This window comes from Notamacropus eugenii, chromosome 4 (assembly GCF_028372415.1).
Source record: "Notamacropus eugenii isolate mMacEug1 chromosome 4, mMacEug1.pri_v2, whole genome shotgun sequence".
In the NCBI taxonomy this organism is placed as follows: domain Eukaryota; kingdom Metazoa; phylum Chordata; class Mammalia; order Diprotodontia; family Macropodidae; genus Notamacropus; species Notamacropus eugenii.
The window spans coordinates 385,894,045-385,919,939 of NC_092875.1; the positions used below are offsets into that span (position 1 = coordinate 385,894,045).

At 37.8% G+C, this 25,895-nt stretch overlaps 1 pseudogene; it reads right to left on the minus strand.

The window, feature by feature from the left end:
* Positions 1-18,182: 18,182 nt before the first annotated feature.
* LOC140498569 (spermatid perinuclear RNA-binding protein pseudogene) lies at positions 18,183-20,288 on the minus strand (annotated as a pseudogene).
* Positions 20,289-25,895: the final 5,607 nt, after the last annotated feature.

The following is a 25,895-nucleotide window of genomic DNA, read 5'->3' on the forward strand; positions in this document are numbered from 1 at the left end:
CATCAAAAACTTCTGCACCAGATGAATTTAAAAATGAATTCTATCAAACATTTACAGAAGAGTTAATTCCAATACGATATAGACTATTAGGAAAAATTGGAGGACTCCTCCCAAATTAGTTATATGAAAAAATATGGTTTTGATACCTAAGCCAGGAAGAGTCAAAAGAGAGAAAGAAAAGTATAGACCAATTTCTCTAATGCTTATAGATGCAAACATTTTAAATAATGTTTTAGCAAAAACAATATATCAATTTCTCATAAGGAAAACACATTTTGATCAGGTGGGATATATACCAGGAATGCAGGGTTGGTTCAATATTAGGCAAACTATTAGCATTGTGAAGTTCAAAATAGATAATTTTGATTACATTAAATAGAAGAGTTTTTTCACAACCAAACCCAACGCAAGAAAGATTAGTAGGGAAACAGAAAACTGAGAAAGAATTTTTGCAACTACACTCTATGATAAAGACCTTATTTCTAAAATATATAGATAATTGAGTCAAATTTACAAGAATACAAGCCATTCCCCATTGGATAAATGATCAAAAAGATGAATAAGCGGTATTAAGAGGAAGAAATTAAAGCTATCTATAGTTACATAAAATGCGCTAGATCACTATTGATTAGGGAGATGCAAATCAAAACAACTGTGTGATACCACATCACACCTATCAGATTGACTAACATGACAAAACAGGAAAGTGGTCAATATTGGAGAAGATGTGGGATGGTTCAAACACTAATTCATTGCTGGTTGAGCTGTGAGCTGATCCAACTGTTCTGGAGAGGAATTAGTAACTATGTCCAAAGGGCAACAAAAACGTCCATACCCTTCGACCCAGCAATGCTGCTTCTAGGACTGTATTTCCTAGAGATCATAAAAATGGGAACCCACATGTACTGCAATATTTATTGACTATTTCATTGTGTTGGCTAAAAACTGGAAATTAAGTGGATGTCCACTAACTGGGCAGTGGCTGAATAAATTGTCATATATCAGTATAGTGGAATACTATTATGCTATAAGAAATGATGAGCAGGAAGTCTTCAGAGAGGCCTGGAAAAACTTAAATAAGCTGATGCTGAGTGAAAGGAGAAGAACCATGAGAACTTTCCGCTTGGAAACAACCACAGTGGGCTAGTAAATTTTTCTGGTAGACTTGGTACTTTATTACAAGGCAAGAACTTAAAAGAATCGCAGGATTTTCTTGAGGGAAAACACCTTCCATATCCAGAGAAAGAACTGAGGAATTTAATCACAGAATGAAGGAGAAAATTCTCTTTTTTATTGTTTTGTTTTGTTTAATGATTTCTCCCATTAATTTTAATTCCTCTATGCAACATGACTACATTGAAAATGTTTTTAATATGGATATATGTGTAGAACCTATGTAAAATTGTGTGTCATCACAGAGAGGGAGTGGGGAGGTAGGGGGACACCAGGGGGAGGGAGAGGATAATATCTAAGATATATGGAAGTGATTGTAGAACACTAAAACCTAATAAATATTGTAAAAAAATAAAAAAGAAGATTTTGAAATATTAATATATGTGTATATACATCCATATATATATATATATATATATATATATGTATGTATATCACAGTTTAACAAAAAAGGAAGGTGAATACTTAAATAAGTCCATCTCAAGAAAAGAAATTGAGTGAGCCATCAATGAACTTCCTAGGAAAAATTTCCAGGGACAGATGGATTTACAAAAGACTTCCATCAAACATTTAAAGAATATTTCATTCTAATACTATATACATTTCTTGAGAAAATTAGGGGGGAAAGAGTCCTCCAAAATTCTTTCTATGATGCAAATATGGTTCTGATAAAAACCAGTAACCCCAAAGGAGGGAAAGAAAACTATAGACCAATTTCTCAAATGAATATAAGTGAAAAAAATTAAATAAGATTTTAGGAAAAATAATATAGCATCTTATCATGAGAGTAATACATTATGATCAGGTAGGATTTATACTAGCAATGCAGGTAAGGTTCAATATTAAGATGACTATCAGCATTATTGACCAGATACGCAAAAAATTGTAACAGAAATCACAAGATTGGCTCAGTAAATGCAGAAAAATATTTGGACTAAATATAACACCCATTTCTATTGAAAACACTGGAGAGCATAGGAACAAATGGCACTTTTCCATGAAATAATAAGGAGTGTCTACCTAAAACCATCAGCAAGCATTATATGCAATGAGGATAAGGTAGATGCATTTCCAATAAGATCAGGGGTGAAATAAGGATGACCATTATCACCTCTGGTATTCAATATAGTACTAAAAATGTTAGCTGTAGCAATAAGTGACGAAAATAAAATAAAGGGTTTAGAATAAGCAAAGAAGAAACTAAGTTATCACTCTTTCCTCAGGATATTATGATACACTTACAGAATCCCACATAATAGTGTAAAAAATTACTTGAAATAACAAACGACTTTGCAAATTTGCAGGTTACAAGTACACTCACATAAATCATGTGCATTTCTACATATTACTAAGAAAGCCCAACAGCAAGTGATAGAAAGAGAAATCTCATTTAAAACTAAGCTGGACACTATAAAATATCTAGGAGTCTATCTTCCAAAACATACACAGGGACTATATGAACACAATTAAAAAACACTTTTCTTAGAAATAAAATCTCATCTTAGTTAGTGGAAAACCATCAGTTGCTCATGGGTACACAGAGTCAATATAACAAACATGAGAATTTTCACTTCATTAATTTACTTATTTAATGCCATACCAGTCAAACTATGAGATAATTATGTTCTAGAGTTAGAAAAAAATAATATCAAAATTCATCTGGAAGAACAAAAGGTCCAGAATAGCAGGGGAACTAATGAAAAGAAATGCTAAGGAAGGTGGCCTAGTCCTACTAGATCTCAAATGTTTTATAAAGCAGCAATTGTTAAACCATTAGGTGCTGGCTAAGATAAAGAGGGGTAGACCAGTGAAACAGATTAGGGACTCAAGACACAGTAGTCAATGAATATAGCCATGTATTTTTTGATAAACCCAAGGATCCCAGTTTCTGGGAAAAGAACTCACTCTTTGACCAAAAATATTAAAACAACTGGATAACGATGTGGCAGAAACTGGGAATAGTCAAGTGTCTCACACTTTACAGAAGAATGAAGTCCAAATGTTTGCATAGTCTAGGTATAAAGAGTGATATGATAAACAAATTAGTGGTGCAAGGAATTGTGCACTTGTCAGATTTATGTAGAATGCAGAAATTTTTTGACCAAACAAGAGACAGAAAACATTATAAAACGCAAAATGGATAATTTTGATTACATTAAATTGAAACTTTTTCACAAAAATCCCAATGCAACCAAGATTAGAAGGGAAGCAAAAAGCTAGGGAAGAATTTTTGTAACTAGTAGCTATGATAAATGCCTCATTTCTAAAATATATAGAGAACTGAGTGAAATGTACGAGAATACAATCTATTGCCCAAAGGATAAATGGTCAAAGCATATGAACAGGTAGTTTTCATAGGAAGAAATTAAAGAATCATATGAAAAAAATGCTCTAAATCACAATTGATTAGAGAAATGCAAAGCAAAACAACTCTGAGGTACCATATCACACCTATCAGATTGGCTAACATGACAAAACAGAAAAGTGATAAATGTTGGAAAAGATGTGGAGGTTTTGGAAGACTAATGCATGTAAGCTGATCCAAGCATTCTGGAGTGGAATTTCAAACTATGCCCAAAAGGCAACAAAAAAGTGCATACCCTTTGATCTAGCAATATCGCTTCTAGGACTTTATTCCAAAGAGATCATAAAAATGGGAATGGGTGCTACATGTACAAATATATATATATATATATATATATATATATATATTTATATTTATATATGTATATATATGTATATATATATATATATAGCATCTTTCTTTGTGTAGGTGAAAAACTGGAAATCGAGCAGATGCCCATCAACTGGGAAATGACTGAACAAAAAGTGGTATATGAATATAATAGATTAATATTGTGCTATGAGTAATGATGAACTGGAAGACTTCAGAGAACATGAAAACACTTATATGGATTGATGCTGAGAGAAGGAAGTAGAATCACGTGAAATTTGTAAACAGCAACAACCACTATGGGCAAGGAATTTTTCTGGTGGACTTTGTCCTTAATAGCAATGCAGTGACCTAAAAAATTCCCAATGAACCTCTGAGGAAAAACATCATCTACAGCCACAGAAAGAACAATGGAATTGTATCTCAGAATGAAAAAAATCATATTTTTTTGTGTTACGTTTTCATTTGTTTTATGGCTTCTCCCATTCATTTTGTTCTTCTACTCAATATGATTGTGGTGAAATTGTATTTAATAGGAATGTATGTGTAGAACCTATACAAGATTGCAATCCTCACGAGGGAGTGGGGAGCAAAGGGAAATAGATGGGGAGGGAAGGCAAAAAATCTATGGCATATGGAAGTGATTGTAGAGCATTGAAAAGAAATAGAATAATTATTAAAAAGAGAAAATTGGGACAGAAAGGAATATCCCTTTTTCTCAGAGATACATGGCACATATAGAAAAGCTGATCATGTATTAGAGCATAAAAAACTCAAAATTCAGTACAGAAAGGAAGACATGGGTCAATGCATCATTCCCAGATCAAAATGCAATAAAAATTACATATAATGAAAGTCTCTAGAAAGATAATTTAAAATTAAATGGAAAAATTAAAAATTAAATGAAAACTAAATAATTTAATCCTAAAGAATGAGTGGGTTAAACCATAAATCATAGAAACTATCAACAACTTCATTCAAGAGAATGACAATAGGGGGCAGAGTTAAGATGATGGAGTAGAAGGACTAACCAAATGCACTGTATCTGTAATCTCCATAGCCAATAAATACATGTTCAAATGATTCTAAACAAATTCTGGAGCAGTAGAAGCCATCAAACATTACAGTGAAAGAGATTTCCAGCCCAAGACAGCCTGGAAGGCTGTTAGGAAAGGTCTATTGCACCTGGTTCTGAGCAAAGACAGCTCAGCCTTGGCTGTACAATAGAGCAGGGCCAGGACTGAGGCAGGTTTCAGGGCACAGTAACATGGGTAGCAGCTGCTGTTCCCTGATTTCTCAACTCACAAATGTCAATTACAGATTCATAATAAGTGCAAAGCTCTTTCACTTGGATCAGAAGGGAGCAGTGTCAAGCCCTAGTCCAAGCACCTGGGGTGGAGGAAGACACTGCAGTAGCATCACAATTTGGAGCCTTCGGGCCTAAAGACTCAGGGGGAATCCAGCTGCAGATCTGGATCTCAGCTCTGAGTGATTGTCCTGCTGTAAGGAAGAGAGCTAGCCTGGTGGAGCTGGAGACAGTCATGGAGAGGGAACCTTACTCAAAGATCCTGGGCAGAAAAGTTTGAGTTTGCTCCCAGACCAGAATGCAGGCCAGGAGAGGAGTAATTTCCTCTCTTCACTGTGCCATCTTGGAGGAACTAAGAACTTACAGGTCACTAGAGTATATTCTCCACTTGAGAAAGGACTCAAAAGTCAAGTAAATACCTGGAAAAATGCTGAAGCCGGAAAAACACTATGAAAGATTATATTCTTGATGAAAAGGTATGCTCTTTCATCCTTTCTTTATGAAGAAGAAAACAGTATACCATAAGGGGAAGACAAAAAGGTCAAGGATTCTACATCCAAAACCTTCAAAATAAATTTTCAATGGTTTAAGGCCATGGAAGATCTCAATAAGGATTTTGAAAATCAAGTAAGAGAGGTGGAGGCAAAGTTGGGAAGATAAATGAAAGTGATGGAAGAAAACCATGAGAAGTAAGTTAACAATTTGCTAAAGGAGGAACAAAAATGCTGAAGAGAATAACGACTTGAAAAATAGACTAACCCAAATGGCAAAAGAGGTCCAAAAAGTCATTGAGGAGAAGAATATTTTGAAAAGCAGAAGTAACCAAATGGAAAATGAGGTTCAAAAGTTGACTGAAGAAAATAGTTCTTTAAAAATTAGAATGGAGCAGATGGAAGCTAATCACTTTGTCAGAAATCAAGAAGTTACAAAGAAAACCGAGAGAATGAAAAAGAGAAGACAAATTGAAATATTTTGTTGGAAAAACAACTCAGCTGGAAAATAGATTCCGGAGAGGAAATGTAAAAATTATTGGGTTACCTGAAAGATAAGATCAGAAAAAGAGCCTGGACATCATCTTTCATGAAACTAACTAGGAAAACTGCCCTGATAATCTAGAAACAGAAGATAAAATAAATATTGAAAGAATACACTGATCACCTCCTGAAAGAGATCCAAAAATATTTCCTAAGAATATTGTAGCAAATTCCAAAGCTGCCAGGATAAGTAGAAAATATTGCAAGCAACCAGAAAGAGAGAATTCAAATATTGTGGATATACAATCAGGATAACCGAAAATCTAGCAGCTCCTACATTAAGGGATGGAAGGGTTGGAATATGGTCTTCCAGAACTCAAAGGAATTATGATTAAAACCAAAAATCACCTACCCAGCAAAAGTGAATATAATACTTCAGGAGGAAAATGATCATTCAGTGAATTAGAGGATTTTCAAGCATTTTTGATGAAAATACCAGAGCTGAATAGAAAATTTGAATTTCAAGAACAGGAATCAAGACAAAGATGAAAAGATAAACAGGAAACAGAAATCATAAGGGACTTACTAAGGTGAAACCGTTTACATTCCTCCATGGAAAGATAGTATTCATAACTCTTGAGACTTTTCTCAGCAATTGGGTAGTTGAAGGGATTATATCCACATAGGCAGAGGCCACAGAGTGAGTCGAATACAAAAGGATGTTCTCCACAAATATAAAATTGGGGTGAGAGATGAAAATATTAGGGGGAGAAAGAGAGAAATGTAATTGGGCAAATTATCTCTCACAAAAGAGGTAAGAAAACGCTTTTCGGGGGCGGAGCCAAGATGGCGGAGTGAAAGCAACGACTCACCTAAGCTCCTGGAAAAACTCCTTTGGATATTTCTGGGGGGAGAGTATGACCAGACTTTGGAGGTGTAGAATCCAGTGGGAGACGGACTTTGACAGATTCGGAGCCCAGGCTGGACTGGAAGGTCCACGGGAGGGATCTGTTCCGCGGGGGTAAGAGCCCGGCGCACAGCGCAGCGCGGTCGGCGCGGCAGGGCGGAGGCGACCCGAGGGGCCCGAGAGTGGCGGGCGAGACCAGCGGAGCAGGAGATAAGCCAGGCCGAGCCAAAGATATCAGCGCAACAGCCTTTGAAATCTTCAGCCTAAAGACGGGACTTCAGTGGGTCACTACTTGAACATCCAGAAGCTGGGATGCCGGAGTGATCAGTAAGTGCTCTCCCCTCCCCCCCGATGACCGTGAGGGAACCATAAAATTCTTCCCCAGATTGATCCTGGATCAGTGGGAGCAGCAGAAAGGGGCGAGTGGTCTCGTAACACCAGAGGCTGGAGAGGTGGCAAAGGGGGACTCTTCCTACCATGGTGGAGGCTATCTGGAGGGACAGACGACCCAGGGCAGAGAAAAAGTCGCACTGAGACCCAAGCAAGCCTCAGCCCGGGAGACGAGCCCCAGGAGGGGCGGGAACACGCATTAGCCTCTAGGCGTGCCCCAGCCCTCCAGGGGAAAAGGGAAGACAATAGGGAAGCTGGGATCACCATCCCCCTGGACCTTGCCTTTGCCTCAGGCCAGCTGAGGAGATATCCTGAGACCAGACCACACCTCCCACACACCTATCAAGCTAAACCCAGGGTTGATCTGGGAAACAACAACAACAACAACAACAAAAAAAAAAAAGCCTGCTTTTAGCCTAGACAAACATCAACTCAACTTAAAAGATCTGTATCTTCTGACTGAAAGAACCAAAAGCTACAACACTCAGCCAACATCATGAATCGGAAAAAGCAGACGAAAAGTGAAAAAACCATAGAATCTTTCTATGGGGATAAGGACCAAAACACAAACACCAAAGAGGTCAGAGCTGAGACTGTACTTCCATCTGAAACCTCAGATGGGACTATGAATTTCTCGCAAGCACAACTAGATTACCTGGAACGTCTGAAGAAGGATATAAAAGAAAAACTGGCCAATGATTTTAAAACCATAAAAAAAGAATTCACTGATGAGAACATCAATCTGAAAAAGAAAATTGAAAAAATGGAAAAGGAAGTTCAAAAATTAACTGGAGAGAATAATTCCCTAAAAGGAAGAGTTAATCAAACGGAAAAGGAAACTCAAAACCTAATAGGGAAAATTGATCAGATGGAAAAGGAAACCCAAAACCTAACTGGGAAAATTGGTCGAATGGAAAAAGAAGTACAAAAATTAAATGGAGAAAATAGCTCCTTAAAGGGAAAAATTGGCCAGATGGAAAAGGAGATGCGAAAGCTAACTGAAGAAAACAATACGATCAAGATTAGAATTGGGCAAGTAGAAACTAATGACTCAATGAGGCAACAAGAGTCAGTCAAACAAAATCTAAAGAATGAAAAGATGGAAGAAAATCTAAAATATTTAATTGGAAAAACAACTGACCTGGAAAATAAATCCAGGAGAGAAAATCTAAGAATTATTGGCCTGCCAGAAACCCATGATGAAGAAAAGAGTCTGGACAATATCTTCCAGGAAATCATCAAGGAAAACTGCCCAGAAGTACTAGACTCAGAGGGCAAAACAGTCATCGAAAGAATCCACCGTTCCCCACCGGAAAGGGATCCCAAACTCAAAACCCCAAGAAATATAGTTGCCAAATTCCAGAGCTATCAAGTGAAGGAGAAAATACTACAAGCAGCCAGAAAGAAACAATTTAAATATCAAGGTCACACAGTCAGGATCACACAGGACCTTGCAGCTTCTACATTAAAAGATCGAAAGAATTGGAACCCAATATTCCGCAAGGCAAAGGAGTTGGGACTCCAACCGAGGATCAACTACCCAGCAAAGTTCAGCATAACATTTCAGGCAAGGAGAAAGTCATTCAACGAAATAAGGGATTTCCAGAGCTTCCTGACCAAAACACCAGAACTCAATAGACAATTTGATCTTCAAATGCAGGTCTCCAGAGAATCATAAAAAGGTAAACAGAGGGGAAAAAACAAAAACAAAAACTTGCAACTCAATTAGGGCAATCTGTTTACCTCCCTGTAAGGGAAGATGCTACCTGTTAATCTTGAGAAATGTGCAGCTATTATGATAAAAGGGATATATGTAGAGGGAACGGGCATAAAGTAAATGATGTCATGGCAAAAATATGATTTAAGTATGAGAAGGGAATGTAATAGGAGGTGTGGAAAGGGGGAAGCAGAAAATGGCAAATTATATCACAGGAAGAAGTACAAAACTATAGTAGAGGGAAGGAGGGGAGGGAGATGAGCATTGTTTGAGAGGTACTCTCATCTGATTTGTTCAAAGGAGGGAACAATAACCTTAAGCAGATAATCCTAACTAGCTCTATAGGTAGTAGGAGGGGAAGGGGGAAGAAAGGGGAGGGTGGCTAAAAGGGAGGAAAGAAGCAATAAGAGTAAAGGGGACTAAAAGGGAGGGGGGGTAAAAGAAGGAGGGGAAGGCTGCAGGAGGAGGGGGAGAAAAGTGAATACTATTGAGGAGGGGAAGGGAGACAGGAGAGTTAAAAGCACAAATGGTGGGAAAGAGGGTGGAGGGAAATACACAGATTGTAATCATAACTGTGAATGTGAATGGGATGAACTCTCCCATAAAACGGAGACGGATAGCAGAATGGATTAAAAGCCATAATCCAACAATATGCTGCTTACAAGAAACACATTTGAAACGGGGGGATACACATAGGATAAAGGTCAAAGGATGGAGCAGAATATATTGTGCTTCAGCTCATGTAAGAAAGGCAGGAGTAGCAATCCTAATCTCAGACAAAGCAAAAGCAGAAATAGATCTAATCAAAAGGGATAAGGATGGAAACTATATCCTACTAAAAGGCACCATAGACAATGAAGCAATATCATTACTAAACATGTATGCTCCAAGTGGTATAGCATCCAGATTCTTAGAGGAGAGGTTGGGGGAGTTGAAGGAAGAAATTGATAGCAAAACTATACTAGTGGGGGACCTCAACCTCCCCCTCTCTGAACTAGATAAATCCAACCTTAAAATAAACAAGAAAGAGGTTAAGGAGGTAAATAAAACTCTGGATAAGGTAGATATGATAGATCTTTGGAGAAAATTAAATGGGAATAGAAAGGAATATACCTTTTTCTCAGCGGTACATGGAACATTTACAAAAATTGACCATGTACTAGGACATAAAAATCTCACAATCCAGTGCAGAAAGGTAGAGATAATCAATGCATCCTTTTCAGATCATAATGCATTAAAAATTACATGTAATAAAAGGCCATGGAAAGAGAAACCAAAAATCAATTGGAAACTAAATAATCTAATTCTAAAGAAGGATTGAGTTAAAGAAGAAATCATAGAAACAATCAACAACTTCATTCAAGAGAATGACAATAGTGAGACAACGTACCAAAACTTATGGGACACTGCAAAAGCAGTTATTAGGGGAAGTTTTATATCTCTGAATGCTTACATAAATAAAATAGAGAAAGAGGACATCAATGACTTAGGCTTGCAGTTGAAAAAGCTAGAAAAAGAACAAATTGAAAATCCCCAAGTAAATACCAAATTAGAAATACTGAAAACCAAAGGAGAGATTAATAAAATTGAAATAAAGAAAACTATTGAATTAATAAATAAAACCAATAGTTGGTTTTATGAAAAAACTAATAAAATTAATAAACCTTTGGTTAATCTGATCAAAAAAAAGAAAGAAGAAAACCAAATTACTAACATTAAAAATGAAAGGGGTGAACTCACCTCCAATGAGGAGGAAATTAAAACAATAATTAGAAACTACTTTGCCCAACTTTATGCCCACAAATTCGATAATCTAAACGAGATGGATGAATATTTTAAAAAATACAAATTGCCCAGATTAACAGAAGAGGAAGTTGAATACTTAAACAACCCCATCTCAGAAAAAGAAATTGAACAAGCCATCAATGAACTCCCTAGGAAAAAATCTCCAGGGCCAGATGGATTCACAAGTGAATTCTATCAAACATTTAAAGAACAGTTAATTCCAATACTACATACACTATTCTTGAAAATTGGGGAAGAAGGAGTCCTCCCAAATTCTTTCTATGATACAAATATGGTTTTGATACCCAAACCAGGAAGAGACAAAACAGAGAAAGAAAATTATAGACCAATTTCCCTAATGAATATAGATGCAAAAATTTTAAATAAGATTTTAGCAAAACGAATACAGCATCTAATCACGAGATTAATACATTACGATCAGGTAGGATTCATACCAGGACTACAGGGCTGGTTCAATATTAGGAAAACTATTAGCATTATCGACCACATCAACAACAAAGCTAACAAAAACCACATGATTATCTCAATAGATGCAGAAAAAGCTTTTGACAAAATACAACATCCATTCCTACTAAAAACATTGGAGAACGTAGGAATAAAGGGAACTTTCCATAAAATAATAAGCAGTATCTATCTAAAACCTTCAGCAAGCATTATATGCAATGGGGATAAGCTAGATGCATTCCCAATAAGATCAGGGGTGAAACAAGGTTGTCCATTATCACCACTATTATTCAATATGGTACTAGAAATGTTAGCTGTAGCAATTAGACAAGATAAAGATATTCAAGGAATTAGAATAGCCAAAGAAGAAACTAAGTTATCACTCTTTGCAGATGATATGATGATTTACCTAGAGAATCCCAGAGATTCAAGTAAAAAATTACTTGAATTAATAAACAACTTTGGCAAAGTTGCAGGGTACAAAATAAACCCACACAAATCCTCTGCATTCCTATATATTAGCAACAAAGTTCAACAGCAAGAGATAGAAAGAGAAATCCCATTTAAAGTTAGGGTAGACAGTATAAAATACTTAGGAGTCTACCTGCCAAAACAAACCCAGGGATTATATGAACACAATTACAAGACACTTTTTGCACAAATAAAGTCAGATTTAAGTAAGTGGAAAAACATTAGTTGCTCATGGGTAGGCCGTGCTAATATAATAAAAATGACAATTCTACCCAAATTAATATACTTATTTAGTGCCATACCAATTAAACTATCAGACAATTACTTTCTAGAGCTGGATAAAATAATATCAAAATTCATTTGGAAAAACAAAAGGTCCAGAATATCAAAGGGACTAATGAAAAGAAATGCTTGGGAAGGTGGCCTAGCGCTACCAGACCTTAAACTGTACTATAAAGCAGCAATTATCAAAACCACTTGGTATTGGCTAAGAAACAGAGACGTAGACAAGTGGAATAGACTTGGCACTCAAGATGCAGTAGGCAAGGAATATAGCAACCTTCTGTTTGATAAACCCAAGGACCCCAGCTTCTGGGATAAGAACTCATTGTTTGACAAAAATTGCTGGGAAAACTGGATAACAGTGTGGCGGAAATTAGGCATAGACCCATACCTGACACCGTACACAAGAATAAAGTCCAAATGGGTACATGATTTAGGTATAAAGATTGATACCATGAATAAACTGGAGAAGCAAGGAATAGTGTATTTATCAGATCTATGGAGAAGGGAAGAATTCTTTACTAAAGAAGAGATAGAATGCATTATGAAATGCAAAATGGATAACTTTGAGTACATTAAACTGAGAAGTTTTTGCACAACCAAACCCAATGCAACCAAAATCCGGAGGGATGTAGTAAACTGGGAAAAAATTTTTACAGCTAAGCTCGGGGATAAAGGCCTCATTTCTAGAATATATAGAGAACTGACCCAAATGTATAATCATACAAGTCATTCCCCAATTGATAAATGGTCAAAGGATATGAACAGGCAATTTTCAGAGGAAGAAATTAAAGCTATCTATAATCATATGAAAAAATGCTCTAAATCACTATTGGTTAGAGAGATGCAAATCAAAACAACTCTGAGGTACCACATCACACCTATAAGATTGGCAAACATGACAGAACAAGAAAATGATAAATGCTGGAGAGGATGTGGGAGAGTTGGAACACTAATTCATTGTTGGTGGAGCTGTGAGCGCATCCAACCATTCTGGAGAGCAATTTGGAACTATGCCCAAAGGGCTACAAAAATGTGCATACCCTTTGACCCAGCAATATCGCTACTAGGACTATATCCCCAAGAGATCATAAAAATGGGAAAGGGTCCCACATGTACAAAAATATTTATAGCAGCACTCTATGTAGTTGCCAAAAACTGGAAGTCAAGGGGATGTCCATCAATTGGGGAATGGCTGAATAAATTATGGTATATGAATGTAATGGAGTACTATTGTGCCATAAGAAATGATGAACAAGAAGACTTCAGAGAGGCCTGGAAGGACTTATATGACCTGATGCTGAGTGAAAGGAGCAGAACCAGGAGAACTTTATGCACAACAACAACCACAGTGTGTGAGAGTTTTTTCTGGTAGACTTAGATTTTTGTAATAACACAAGAACTTATGAAAAAAAAAAAAAATCCCAATGGTGGACCTCAAGGCAAAAAGCCTTCCACACTCAGAGAGAGAAATATGGAAGTCACTCACATAATGTAGCAGATCATGTTTGTGTATGTGTATCTGTTTGTGTATCATGTTCTGATTTGTTATACGGATTCTTTCAATTATGTTAGTCTGACTACACAGCATGATGATAGTGAAAATATACTCAATAGGAAAGTATATGTAGAATCTATACAGAATTGTATGCAGTCGTGGGGAGGGAGGGAGGTAGTGGGGGGTGGGTGGGGAGGGATAAAATCGCAATTGTATGGCAGTGATTGTTAAACATTAAAAAAAAATAAAAAAATTAATAAAAAAAAAAAAACGCTTTTCCAATGGAGGGGAAAAGAGCGAGATTGAGAGGGAAAATGTGAATCTTCCTCTCATCACGTTTGGCTCAAGTTGGGGATAACTTGCTCGTTCAATGTGGCATGAAAATCTGTCTTAAACTACGGGAAAGTAGGGGAGAATTAAATAACTGAGGTGTGCAGGAGAATGATAGAATTGACGATAAATGGGAACAGGGAGTAATTAGAAGTAAAGACTTTTGGGAAGGGACAACATCAAAAGAGAGAGTAGAATAGAAGGGAACAGGATAGGATGGGAGGAAATATAGATATTCTTTTGCAACATGAATATTATGGAAGTCTTTTGCTTAACTACACATGTATAACCTGTATTGAATTGCTTGCCTTCTCAGTAGTGATGTGTGGGGAGGGACGAAGGGGAGAAGCTGAAACTCAAAGTTTTAGGAACAAAACTTGAGAACTGATTTTGTATGCAACTGGAAAATAAGAAATACAGGTAATGGGGTCCAGAAATCTGTCTTGCCCTACAAGAAAAGTGGGAAGATGGGAATAAAGAAAGGGAGGGGTGTGATAGAAGAGAAGGTAGATTGGGGGAAGTGGTAATCAGAATACACAGTGTCTTGGTGTGGAGGGAGGGAAAAGATGGGGAGAAAATTTAGAACTCAAAATCTTGTGGAAATGAATATTGAAAACTAAAAATAAATAAATGAATATTTTAAAAAAGGGAGAATGAGTATGATGAAACAACCTACCAAAACTGATGAGTTACTGTAAAAGCAGTTCTAAAGGGAAGTTTTATATCATTGGAAGCCAATATGAATAAAATAGAGAAAGATGAGATCAATGAATTTGACATGCATCTAAAAAAGCTAGAAAAAGAACAAATTGAAAATCCCCAAGTAAATATTAAATTAGCATTACTGAAACCAAGGAGAGATTAATAAAATTGAAATTAAAAACCTGCTGAACTAATAATTGAAACTAAGAGTTGGTTTCATGAAAATAACCAATAAAATTTATTGTCCTTTGGTCAATTTGATTAAGAACAAAGAAAGATGAAAGTCAAATTACCAATAGAAAAATAAAAAAAGTTGAAATCACCTCCAACAATAAGGAAATTCATACAATAATTAGAAATTACTTTGCCCAACTGTGTGCCTATAAATTTTACCATCTAAATGAGATGGATGACTGTTTTAAGAAAATATATAGATTCCCGAGATTAACAGAAGAGGAAGCTGACTAGTTAAATAACTCCATCTCAGGAAAAAAAAAAACTGAACAGGTCATCAGTGAACTGCATAGGAAAAAATATTCAGGTCCAGCTGACTTTTCAGGTGAATTCTGTCAAATATTTAAAGAACAGTTAATTCCAAAAATATACAGAGTATTTGCGAAAACTAGGGAAGGAGTGCTACCAAATTATTTTTATGATATAAATATGTTTCTAATATCTAAACCAGGAAGAGCCAAAATAAAGAAAAATAATAGACAACTTATGATTATCTCAATATTTGCAGAAACTTCCTTTGGAGAAATATAACACCCATTCCTTTTGAAAACACTGGAGAGAGTAGGAATAAATGGGGGCTTCCATAAAATAATAAACTATCTACCTAAAATTATCAACAAGCCATATATGTAAGGGGGATTAGCCAGATACATTTCCAGTAAGATCAAAGGTGAAACAAAAATGTCCTTTATCACCACTGTTATTCAACGTGGTATCATAAAGATTAATTTTAGCAATAAGAGAAGAAAAAGAAATTGAAGCAATAAAAATATGCAGTGAAAAAAACTGTTACCATTCTTTGCAGATGATATGGTGATATACTTAGAGAATCCGAGATAATCAAGTGAAAAACTACTTTCAATAATACACAACTTTGGCATAGGTGCAGGTTACAAAATAAACCCACATAAGTCATCTACATTTCTATATGTTACTAAGAAAGGCCCATAGCAAGAGATAAAAAGAGAAATCCCATTTAAAGTTATGGTAGACAATATAAAATATCTGAGAATCTTCCTGCCAAAACAAATCCAGTGACTAGATGAACACAATTACAAAACACTTTTCAAGCAAATAAAGTCAGATCTAAGTAAGTGCTAGCCTGAGATGATAAAATAAAAATGACAATACTACGTAAATTAATTTACATATTAACTGCCATACCAATCAGATGATCAGTCAATTATTTTCTAGGGCTAAAAAATTAATTAAAAAATTCATCTGGAAGAATAAAAGGTACAGATGTCAAGTGAACTAAAGAAATATTAGGGAAGATGTAGCAGTAGTCATCAAAACCACTTGATACTGGCTAAGAAATAGAGGAGTAGAGCAGTGGAATAGGCGCTCAAGACACAGTAGTTAATGAATATAGCAATCTGTTGTTTGATTAGTTCAAGGACCCCAGATTCCTGTATAAGAACTCACTGTTTGACAAAAATTGCTGGGAAAATGGGATAATATTGTGGTGAAAAGTGGACATAGGCTGTACTCAAGATTAAAGTCCAAATGGATATATGATCTTGGTATAAAACTGATACAATAAAGAAATTAGGGGAGAAAGGAGTAGTTTATCTGTCAGATTTATGGAGAATGGAGAAATTCCTGACCAAACAAGCTGTAGAGAATATTTTGAAGTGCAAAATGAATAACTTTCATTACACTGAATTGAAAAATTTTTGTACAAAGTGAGCCATTGCAACCAAGATTAGGAGGGAAGCAGAAAACCGGGAAAGAATTTTGGTAATTAGTGTCTGTGATAAAGGACTCATTTCTAAAATAAATAGAGAACTAGGTCAAATTTACAAGAATACAAATTATTACCCAATTGATAAATCTTCAATGAATATGAAGAGACAATTTTCAGAGGAAGAAATTAAAGATTATCTGTAGTCATACGAAAAAATCACTATTGATTAGAGAGGTGCAAATCAAAATGTCAGCTATCAGATGGGCTAACATGACAATAAAGGAAGATGATAAAAGAAAGCAAACAAATTATTTTAAAAAAAAATAAATAACAATTAAAAAAGCCTACATAACAAACACTACTTGTGCTGAAGGCTGTCAATCACTTTTTTTGCTTCGGTGTAAGTTTTCTCTTGTTCTCTATTATGCACTGTTTTACTTTGGTCTTCCCCCCCGCCCTGCATCCCCAATCTGAAGGCTATAATTTATGTGGATATATTTCTATATGGCTTTATATATATACATAGTCATATACTTATATACATGCATGTATAGACATATACTTTACCACACAAATTCTACTCCTGATGGTTGTTTCTATATTTGTGCATATACTTTCTTTCCTTTCACTCCTGCCTCCTCTTCTTTACTTCTATCTGTTACATTCCTCTCCTATTACTTGCCTACTCCTCCAAGGATCCCCCCCCCCCATATTCTCCAATTCACATAAATCTAATCACCATTCTATAGGCCCCTATAACCTATTCCTTCACCCTCCCCTCCATAGACCACTTCCTTATGCTTCCATTCCCACTGATCTGAACACTGTTCTATAGAACCTTTTACCTATTCCCATTTCTTCCCTTTTCAAGATCCCTCCCTTGTCCTCTCCCCCCTTACCATTTTATTTCTTAATAATTTAAAAGACTTTTATTCTCTTCTAAATATATATTTATTGGACTCTCAAACCCATTCCTGATGAAAATAGATTACCAGTTCTATCAGTCCTCCTCCCCTATCTAATAGCATGGGATACATTCTTCTTCTTGCAACTTATTTTTATAATATAATTCCTTTTTTGAGCAGTTCCTAAATGGCTTTGATTTTCAAATTCATATCATAATCATGTTTACCCCAATCTTTCTTATGAGCTACTCAAGTTTTTTTTTCTATGTTGCATCAAAATGTGTTGGTTGGTGATTCTTGTTTTATACTCTATTCATCCTTCACAAATGTAATTTTACATAATCTGAGGCTTCATTTAAAACAAACTCTCAGTGACTAGTTTGTCTCCTAGAACAGAAGGACTGGTATCAGTTATTATCAGAAAGTGAAGTAACGTTTCACAGGATTGGGTGTTTTTGTTGGGGGTAAGGGAATGGAAGATTTGTGTGTATTTTTTTCAAGTTTTAGAGAACTATATTTGCATTTGTTAAAATCAAAAGAAGGAAAAGATGTTCTTTTCAAATCATTTCTGCACAGGTTATATGCCCAAAGAAAATAGGACAAAAAGCCATGTTTTCTCTTCTAATATTCGAGACTGGACTAGATTGTTGCTCTATCCACAGGAATTACCTTCAGCCATTTGCTAAAAGAATGAATATCGGGGAACTGGATAGGTTGGGAAATTCATAATGGGCAACAGAGCCATTCTGTTGGGTACACCATAGGCTGGAGCAGCTGTGCTATAGCCATAGAATGTACTGTAACCTAGAGCTATGTAACCAGGAGCAGCTGTAGCACTACCAAAAGCTCCTCTTGCAAGAGTTTCTCTTTCTCTCCCCCAAGCTGCCTGGACAACTGCCCACACAGCTGTATTTACTACACCCTTGGCCTGAGAAATTATCTTTTTCTTATTATTTGCTGCATTGGGTCCAGAAAATAGCTTCTCCAGGGCAGCTAATGCTGCATTGGCTTTTGCTACTTGGACCAGAACCACAGAATTTCTCTCCATCTGCTTCTACCTCCATAACAAATCTCTTATCATGACTTCCACCTTTTTCAGAGATGAGTTCATATTTAAGACCTCTTCTTTTTCCATTCAACTCCTCGACAGGGTTCTTACCACTTGCAATAAGGATAGGGCCCTGAGTTTTTCCCTCAAAGGTACTGAATGTTTCATTTGCAGAATTTCCAGTATTGTTGCTTGAGTTTGAAGACACTGTTTCATTTTACCTTCATTATCAGACTTTTCATTGGCGCTCATACCTGCATCAAATCCTGTTGGATAGCCCATTGCTTGCAAAACCATCACTGCTAAGTAAAATTTTGCAGTTTTCTTAGAACGTCCTGATGTTTCATATGTTGTGCCATCCACATCTATAGACATTATGAAGACAGAAGCATGAACAGGGATAAGGGTTTATATTGAAGACCAGGCCTAATCTGGTTTAGCCTCATAAGGGCATTCATTAGATCTATTGATTTACTGTCCAGAATCTTCCTTAGGTTTCACTTCATCTTTTTATTGGGATCTTTACCATCTACTGCATCTTCAAAAAGTCTCTTCAGAGGTGAGGAACCAGCACCTTCTTTCTCAGTAACGGACCAGGAGAATTTCTGAAAAGTTTTATTAGATGGGAGAGGATCCATCTCAAGCACTTTGTAAATCTGACCAGAAGCTGATAGTCTGAGTACATGCTGGGCACTGTCTGTAATGTCTTCTTTTTGCTGAATTGTCATACAACTCAATGCAGCACTCGGATCTGTCTCACAGGGATCATGGAGACATAGATCCCCAGGAAGAAGTATTCCAGATGCCTGATACTTCATTACTCATCTCAAGCATCCCCAGCTCCCAAAGGTCTATTACAGGTACCTACATACTTTTCACATATAAGCTCTAGTGGCCATCCTTTTAAGGAAGCTCATGTGGGTACTCTGTTGAACAAATCACGCAGAATGCGGAGGACAATTACACATGATTTTAGTCAATTTTCCCTTGCCTGAAACCATTTGACATGTTGGAAAGACGTCAAGGTGTTCAGATATTTCTGCCTGTCCAGTAAGTCCGGAAGGTCTTTCATTGAAACATTTTCTACTCCATATTTCTTCTCCAATTCATCCCTAATTAGAGAGGAAGTATCACCTTCAGTGTTAACGTGGGCTCCTCTGTATTTCAGATAATAATAGCTGCCTGTCGTATACACTGCTCCACTCCATATCTCTCTTCTCTAAGTTTCTGAATATGATTAGAAAGATTGTCTCTGACAGTGTGTAATAGAGTTTCCATGGGTTTATCTTTGCACATCAGAACCAGCCCAAGATCCATATCATCTTTTATCGCAAGCCTTTTGCAATTAGGTCAATTCTCATTACACCACAGAGTGTCCAGGGGCCTTCATCGTTGGCAGAGTTTTCTCCAGCATCATCCTTTTTCACATCTACATCTTCCTCTGGTTTCCCAGATTTACTCAATTCATCCATGCAATCTGAGACATGTTTGAGGACACATTCAACAGTATGTATCGTGATCTGGATAGCTTCAAATTCTTCTGGAGATGGATAAATTGTTGAATGTTTCACCATAACATGGCGATCATTATTAGCAAAAGATCTGATAGATCTCATGGTTTGCTAAAATGTTTTAGCTTCTTTATCCCATTCTTTTTCCCTCTTCCTTGTTGCCTTCAATAGACACTGTTGAGTGAGACAGAACCTCCTCATAAGCCTTTCAGAACCCTGACAGATTGAGTTAATGTGGCAAAGATGCCCCAAGAACTACTCTTTGAAAAACACTAGAGCCGGTGCCCAGTTCCTACTGCTGGGCCCAAATCCAAGCTCCCTCTGGGCTCCCTGCATCGACACTACTGCGACCTCATCAACTCCAGCTCCTCAGGCTAGCAGCAGCGGCTCCAGTTCCTACTGCTGCTCCTGCTGCTACTGCTTCTGCTTCAGCAGGGGCTCTGGCTGAGAGCCAAGCTACTCAATTATTAATGAGAATCTTAGCCATACATTTGGGATTTTGCAGATGTAAAAAGTGAATGGACTTCCCTTATTTTATCCCTTGTAATCACTCTTTTATATGTACCTTTTGTTTTCCTTAACTCTTGTATATGCAATCTTCATCAAATGTCCACTTTTTAAAATTCATGATTATGCTTTATTTTGTTGGTTATGATATTTACAGTCAGAGAACCAGGCTTTTGCTCTTCAATATACAATGTTCTGACATCTGCAGTCCTACGCTGCTAGGACTTGTGAGATCCTATTTTTGTCTCTAGCATATTCAAATTATTTCAGTCTTTTTACTCTGTTATATGCTTGAGCTGAGGGTTTCAGAATTTAACCCCAGCATTTCTATGAGTTTTCCTCATGAGATCTCTATCAAGTGATGACTGATGGATTAATTTTCTTTTTTTTTTTTTTTTTTATTTATTTAACTTTTAACATTCATTTTCACAAAATTTTGGGTTACAAATTTTCTCCCCTTTTATCCCCTCCCCCCCCAAACACCAAGCATTCTAATTGCCCCTATGACCAATCTGCTCTCTCTTCTATCATCTCTCTCTGCCCTTGTCTCCATCTTCTCTTTTGTCCTGTAGGGGCAGATAGCTTTCTATACCCCTTTACCTGTTTTTCTTATTTCCTAGTGGCAAGAACATTACTCGACAGTTGATCCTAACACTTTGAGTTCCAACTACTCTTCCTCCCTCCCTCCCCACCCCTTCCCTTTGGAAGGCAAGCAATTCAATATAGGCCATATCTGTGTAGTTTTGCAAATGACTTCCATAATAGTTGTGTTGTATAGGACTAACTATATTTCCCTCCATCCTATCCTGTCCCCCATTACTTCTATTCTCTTTTGATCCTATCCCTCCCCATGAGTGTCGACCTCGAATTGCACTCTCCTCCTCATGCCCTGCCTTCTATCATCCCCCCCACCCTGATTGTCCCCTTATCCCCCACTTTCCTGTATTGTGAGATAGGTTTTCCTACCAAAATGAGTGTGCACTTTATTCTTTTCTTTAGTGGAATGTGATGAGAGTAGACTTCATGTTTTTCTCTCACCTCCCCTCTTTATCCCTCCACTAATGAGTCTTTTGAGTGCCTCTTTTATGAGAGATAATTTGCCCCATTCAATTTCTCCCTTTCTCTTCCCAATATATTTCTCTCTCACTGCTTGATTTCATTTTGTTTTAAAGATATGATCCCAACCTATTCAATTCACTCTGTGCACTCTGTCTCTATGTATGTGAGCGTGTGTGCATGTGTAATCCCACCCAGTACCCAGATACTGAAATGTTTCAAGAGTTACAAATATTGTCTTTCCATGTAGGAATGTAAACAGTTCAGCTTTAGTAAGTCCCTTATGACTTCACTTTGCTGTTCACCTTTTCATGGTTCTCTTCATTCTTGTGTTTGAAAGTCAAATTTTCTTTTCAGCTCTGGTCTTTTCATCAAGAATACTTGAAAATCCTCTATTTCATTGAAAGACCATTTTTTCCCCTGAAGTATTATAGTCAGTTTTGCTGGGTAGGTGATTCTTGGTTTTAGTCCTAGTTCCTTTGACTTCTGGAATATACTGCTCCATGCCCTTCGATCCCTTAATGTAGAGGCTGCTAGATCTCGTGTTATCCTGATTGTATTTCCACAATACTTGAATTGTTTCTTTCTAGCTGCCTGCAGTATTTTCTCCTTGACCTGGGAACTCTGGAATTTGGCCACAATGTTCCTAGGAGTTTCTCTTTTTGGATCTCTTTCAGGCGGTGTTCTGTGGATTCCTTGAATATTTATTTTGCCCTCTGGTTCTAGAATCTCAGGGCAGTTTTCCTTAATAATTTCATGAAGGATGATGTCTAGGCTCTTCTTTTGATCATGGCTTTCAGGTAGTCCCATAATTTTTAAATTGTCTCTCCTGGATCTGTTTTCCAGGTCTGTTGTTTTTCCAATGAGATATTTCACATTATCTTCCATTTTTCCATTCTTCTCTCTTTGTTCTGTGATTTCTTGGTTTTGCATAAAGTCATTAGCCTCCATCTGTGCCATTCTAATTTTGAGAGAACTATTTTCTTCAGTGAGCTTTTGAATCTCCTTTTCCATTTGGCTAATTCTGCTTTTGAAAGCATTCTTCTCCTCATTGGCTTTTTGAACCTCTTTTGCCAATTGAGTTAGGCTAGTTTTTAAGGTGGTAATTTCTTCAACATTTTTTTGGGTCTCCCTTAGCAGGGAGCTGATCTGCTGTTCATGCTTTGACTTCATGTCTCTCATTTCTCTTCCCAGCTTTTCCTCTACCTCTCTAACTTGATTTTCAAAATTCTTTTTGAGCTCTTCCATGGCCTGAGCCCATTGGGTGGGCTGGGACACAGAAGCCTTGATTTCTGTGTCTTTGCCTGATGGTAAGCATTGTTCTTCCTCATCAGAAAGGAAGGGAGGAAATGCCTGTTCGCCAAGAAAGTAACCTTCTATAGTCTTATTTCTTTTCCCTTTTCTGGGCATTTTCCCAGCCAGTGACTTGACCTCTGAATATTTTCCTCACACCCACCTCACCTCCTGATCCTCCCAGCCCGTGTTTGTGGTCTGAGATTCAAATGCTGCTTCCAGCCTCAGGGCTTTTGGCGGGGGCAGGGCTGCTATTCAGTATGAGATTATGATCTGGTGCTGAGATCGGGGCAGGGCCACCTCTCAGGCTCAGTTCCCTCAGGGGGTTTATGCGCAGACCTTCCGCAATGGATTCAGGCTCCCGCCCGCTTGGGGAGCCCCTGTCTGCAGCCGCCTCTCAGCTTCTACCTCCCGGGGGGGGCCTGAATTATGGGGGCACCCCACTCCCCTCTCGACCCGCCAAAGAGACTCTCTCACCCACCCCTGTCACCTGTGGGTGGAGGGACTTGTGCGGCCGCTGGAGATCCCGTCCCTGAAGCCTGCTCGGATCTGTTTCTCTCGGTGCCGCAGCCGTGGCCGCAGCAGGTCTCGGCTGAGCTTTGTGTCTGCAGCGCGACGGACCTTTTGCGAGAGGTTTGCAGATCCCTCTGTGGGTGGAGGGACCCGTGTGGCCGCTGGAGATCCTGTCTGTGAAGCCTGCTCGGATCTTTTCCTCTCGGTGCCCCGGCCGCGGCAGGGCTGCACTCAGCTCCCAGTCCCGGCGCCCAGTCCGCAGCGCGAAGGACCCCCCGGCGAGAGGTTTGCAGGTCTCTCTGGAACAGAAATCTCCCTCGCTCCAATATTCCGTGGCCTCTGGGTGCGGAATTCGCCGTGAGTTACTTCCCTGTAGCCATTCTATGGGTTGTGGGTTCAGAGCTATGTGTATGTGCGTCTTTCTACTCCGCCATCTTGGCTCCGCCCCTAATTTTCTATTTGTACTCCACCCCTCCTCCCTCCAGTTCTAATGAATCAGGACAATGTTCTTTCAGCACTTCTGGTATTTTTGTATCAAGATTCTTTTTTGTTCATGGATTTCAGTTAGTCTAATTATTTTTGTTTTCTCTGCTTGATCCAGATCTGTTTTTTTTTTTTTACTTACAAGATTTTTCACTTTCTCTTCTATTTTATCATTTATATTTTGTTTAGTTATTTCTTGATGTCCTAAAATTTTGGTGGATTTCCCTTGTCCAATTTGAATTTTCAAGGTGTCATTTTCTTCCTTAAGTTTCTGAATCTCTGGTTGGAGCCATGATAGCAGGGTAGAAAAACGCACCTACTCCAACTGTCCCACAACACTCCATAAAATATGTGTAAAAATAGCCATAAACAAATTCTAGAGCAGCAGAAGCCTCGAAACAACAGAGTGAAAGATATTTTCAGATCAAGACAGCCTGGAAGGCTAACAGGAAAGGTTTTTTGCACTGAGCACAGTGCTGAATGCAGTTCAGCCTTGGCTACGTGGCTTGAAAAGGGCAGGGCCTGAGCAGGCCTCCAGGGTAGAATCCCTGGCAGCAACTGCGGTGCACAGATTACTCAATCCACAAATGCCAAAGGCAGCTTCAAAGGTCAGCGAGAAAACTCTTTCCCCTGGGTGAGAGCAGAACCAGGTCTGGCCACAGCAGCCCCAGAATGGCATCAGCCACTGCAGCACAGAGTCTATTTTGCGAGCCCTTACACTAAGGAACCAGGAGAATTTTCTCAGTGATCCGCATGTCAGCCCTGAGTGGCAGTCCTCTGGGGAAGAGGAGCGCTGGCTGGTGTGGTGGAGATGTTGGAGGCCCTAGAGAGGGAATTCTACACACAAATACTGGGCAGAAAATCTTGTGGTTGCTCCCAGAACAGAGCTCAGGACAGTACAGGAACAAAATCCACTCCTTTGTGCCACCTTGAAGGAACTGAGAACTTATATTTCCCTAGACGATACCCTCCACCTGAGAGAAGACTTAAAAGTCAAGTAACAAGTTAAGAAAATGCCTAAAAAAGGGGGGGAAATTTTAAGACTGCAGAAGGTTACTTTCTTGGTGAACAGGTTTTTTCTTCCATCCTTCCAGACTAGGAAGAACAATGTATACCATCAGAGGAAGACAGAAAAGTGAAGGCTTCTACATCTGAAACCTCCAAAATAAATATACAATGGTTTCAGGTCACAGAAGAGCTCAAAAAGGATTCAGAAAATCAAGCAAGAGAGGTGTAGGAAAAATAGGGAAGAAAAATGAGAGTGATGCAAGAAAACCATGAAAAGTAAGTCAACAGCTTGCTAAAGTAGACCGAAAAAATGCCGAAGAAAATAACACCTTTAAAAATAGGTTAATCCATTTGGGAAAAGAGGTCCAAAAAGTCAATGAGGAGAAGAATGCTTTATAAAGCAGAATTAGACAAATGGAAAAGGAAGTTCAAAAGCTCACTGAAGAAAATAATTCTTTAAACATGAGAGTAGAGCCAGTAGAAGCTAATGTCTTTCTGAGAAAACAAGAAATTCTAAACAAAACCACAATAATGAAAAAAATAGAAGATAATTTGAAATATCTCATTGGAAAAACAACTGAGCAGGAAAACAGATTGAAGAGAGACAATTTAAAAATTAAGAGACTACTCAAAAACCATGATCAAAATAAGAGCATACACGTCATTTTTCATGAAATTATCAAGGAGAACTGCCCTGATATTCTAGAACTATAGGGTAAAATAAATGTTGAAAGAATCCACTTGTCACCTCCTGAAAGAGTTCTGAAATGGAAACCTCCTAGGAAAGGAATGTTATAGCCAGATTGCAGAGTCCCCAGGTCAAGGAGAAAATATGGTAAGCAGGCAGAAAGAAGCAATTCAAATGTGGATATACAATTATGATAACACAAGATCTAGCAGCTTCCACATTAAGGATCTAAGGGCTTGGAATATGATATTCCACAAGTCAAAGGAAGCAGGATTAAAACCAAGAATC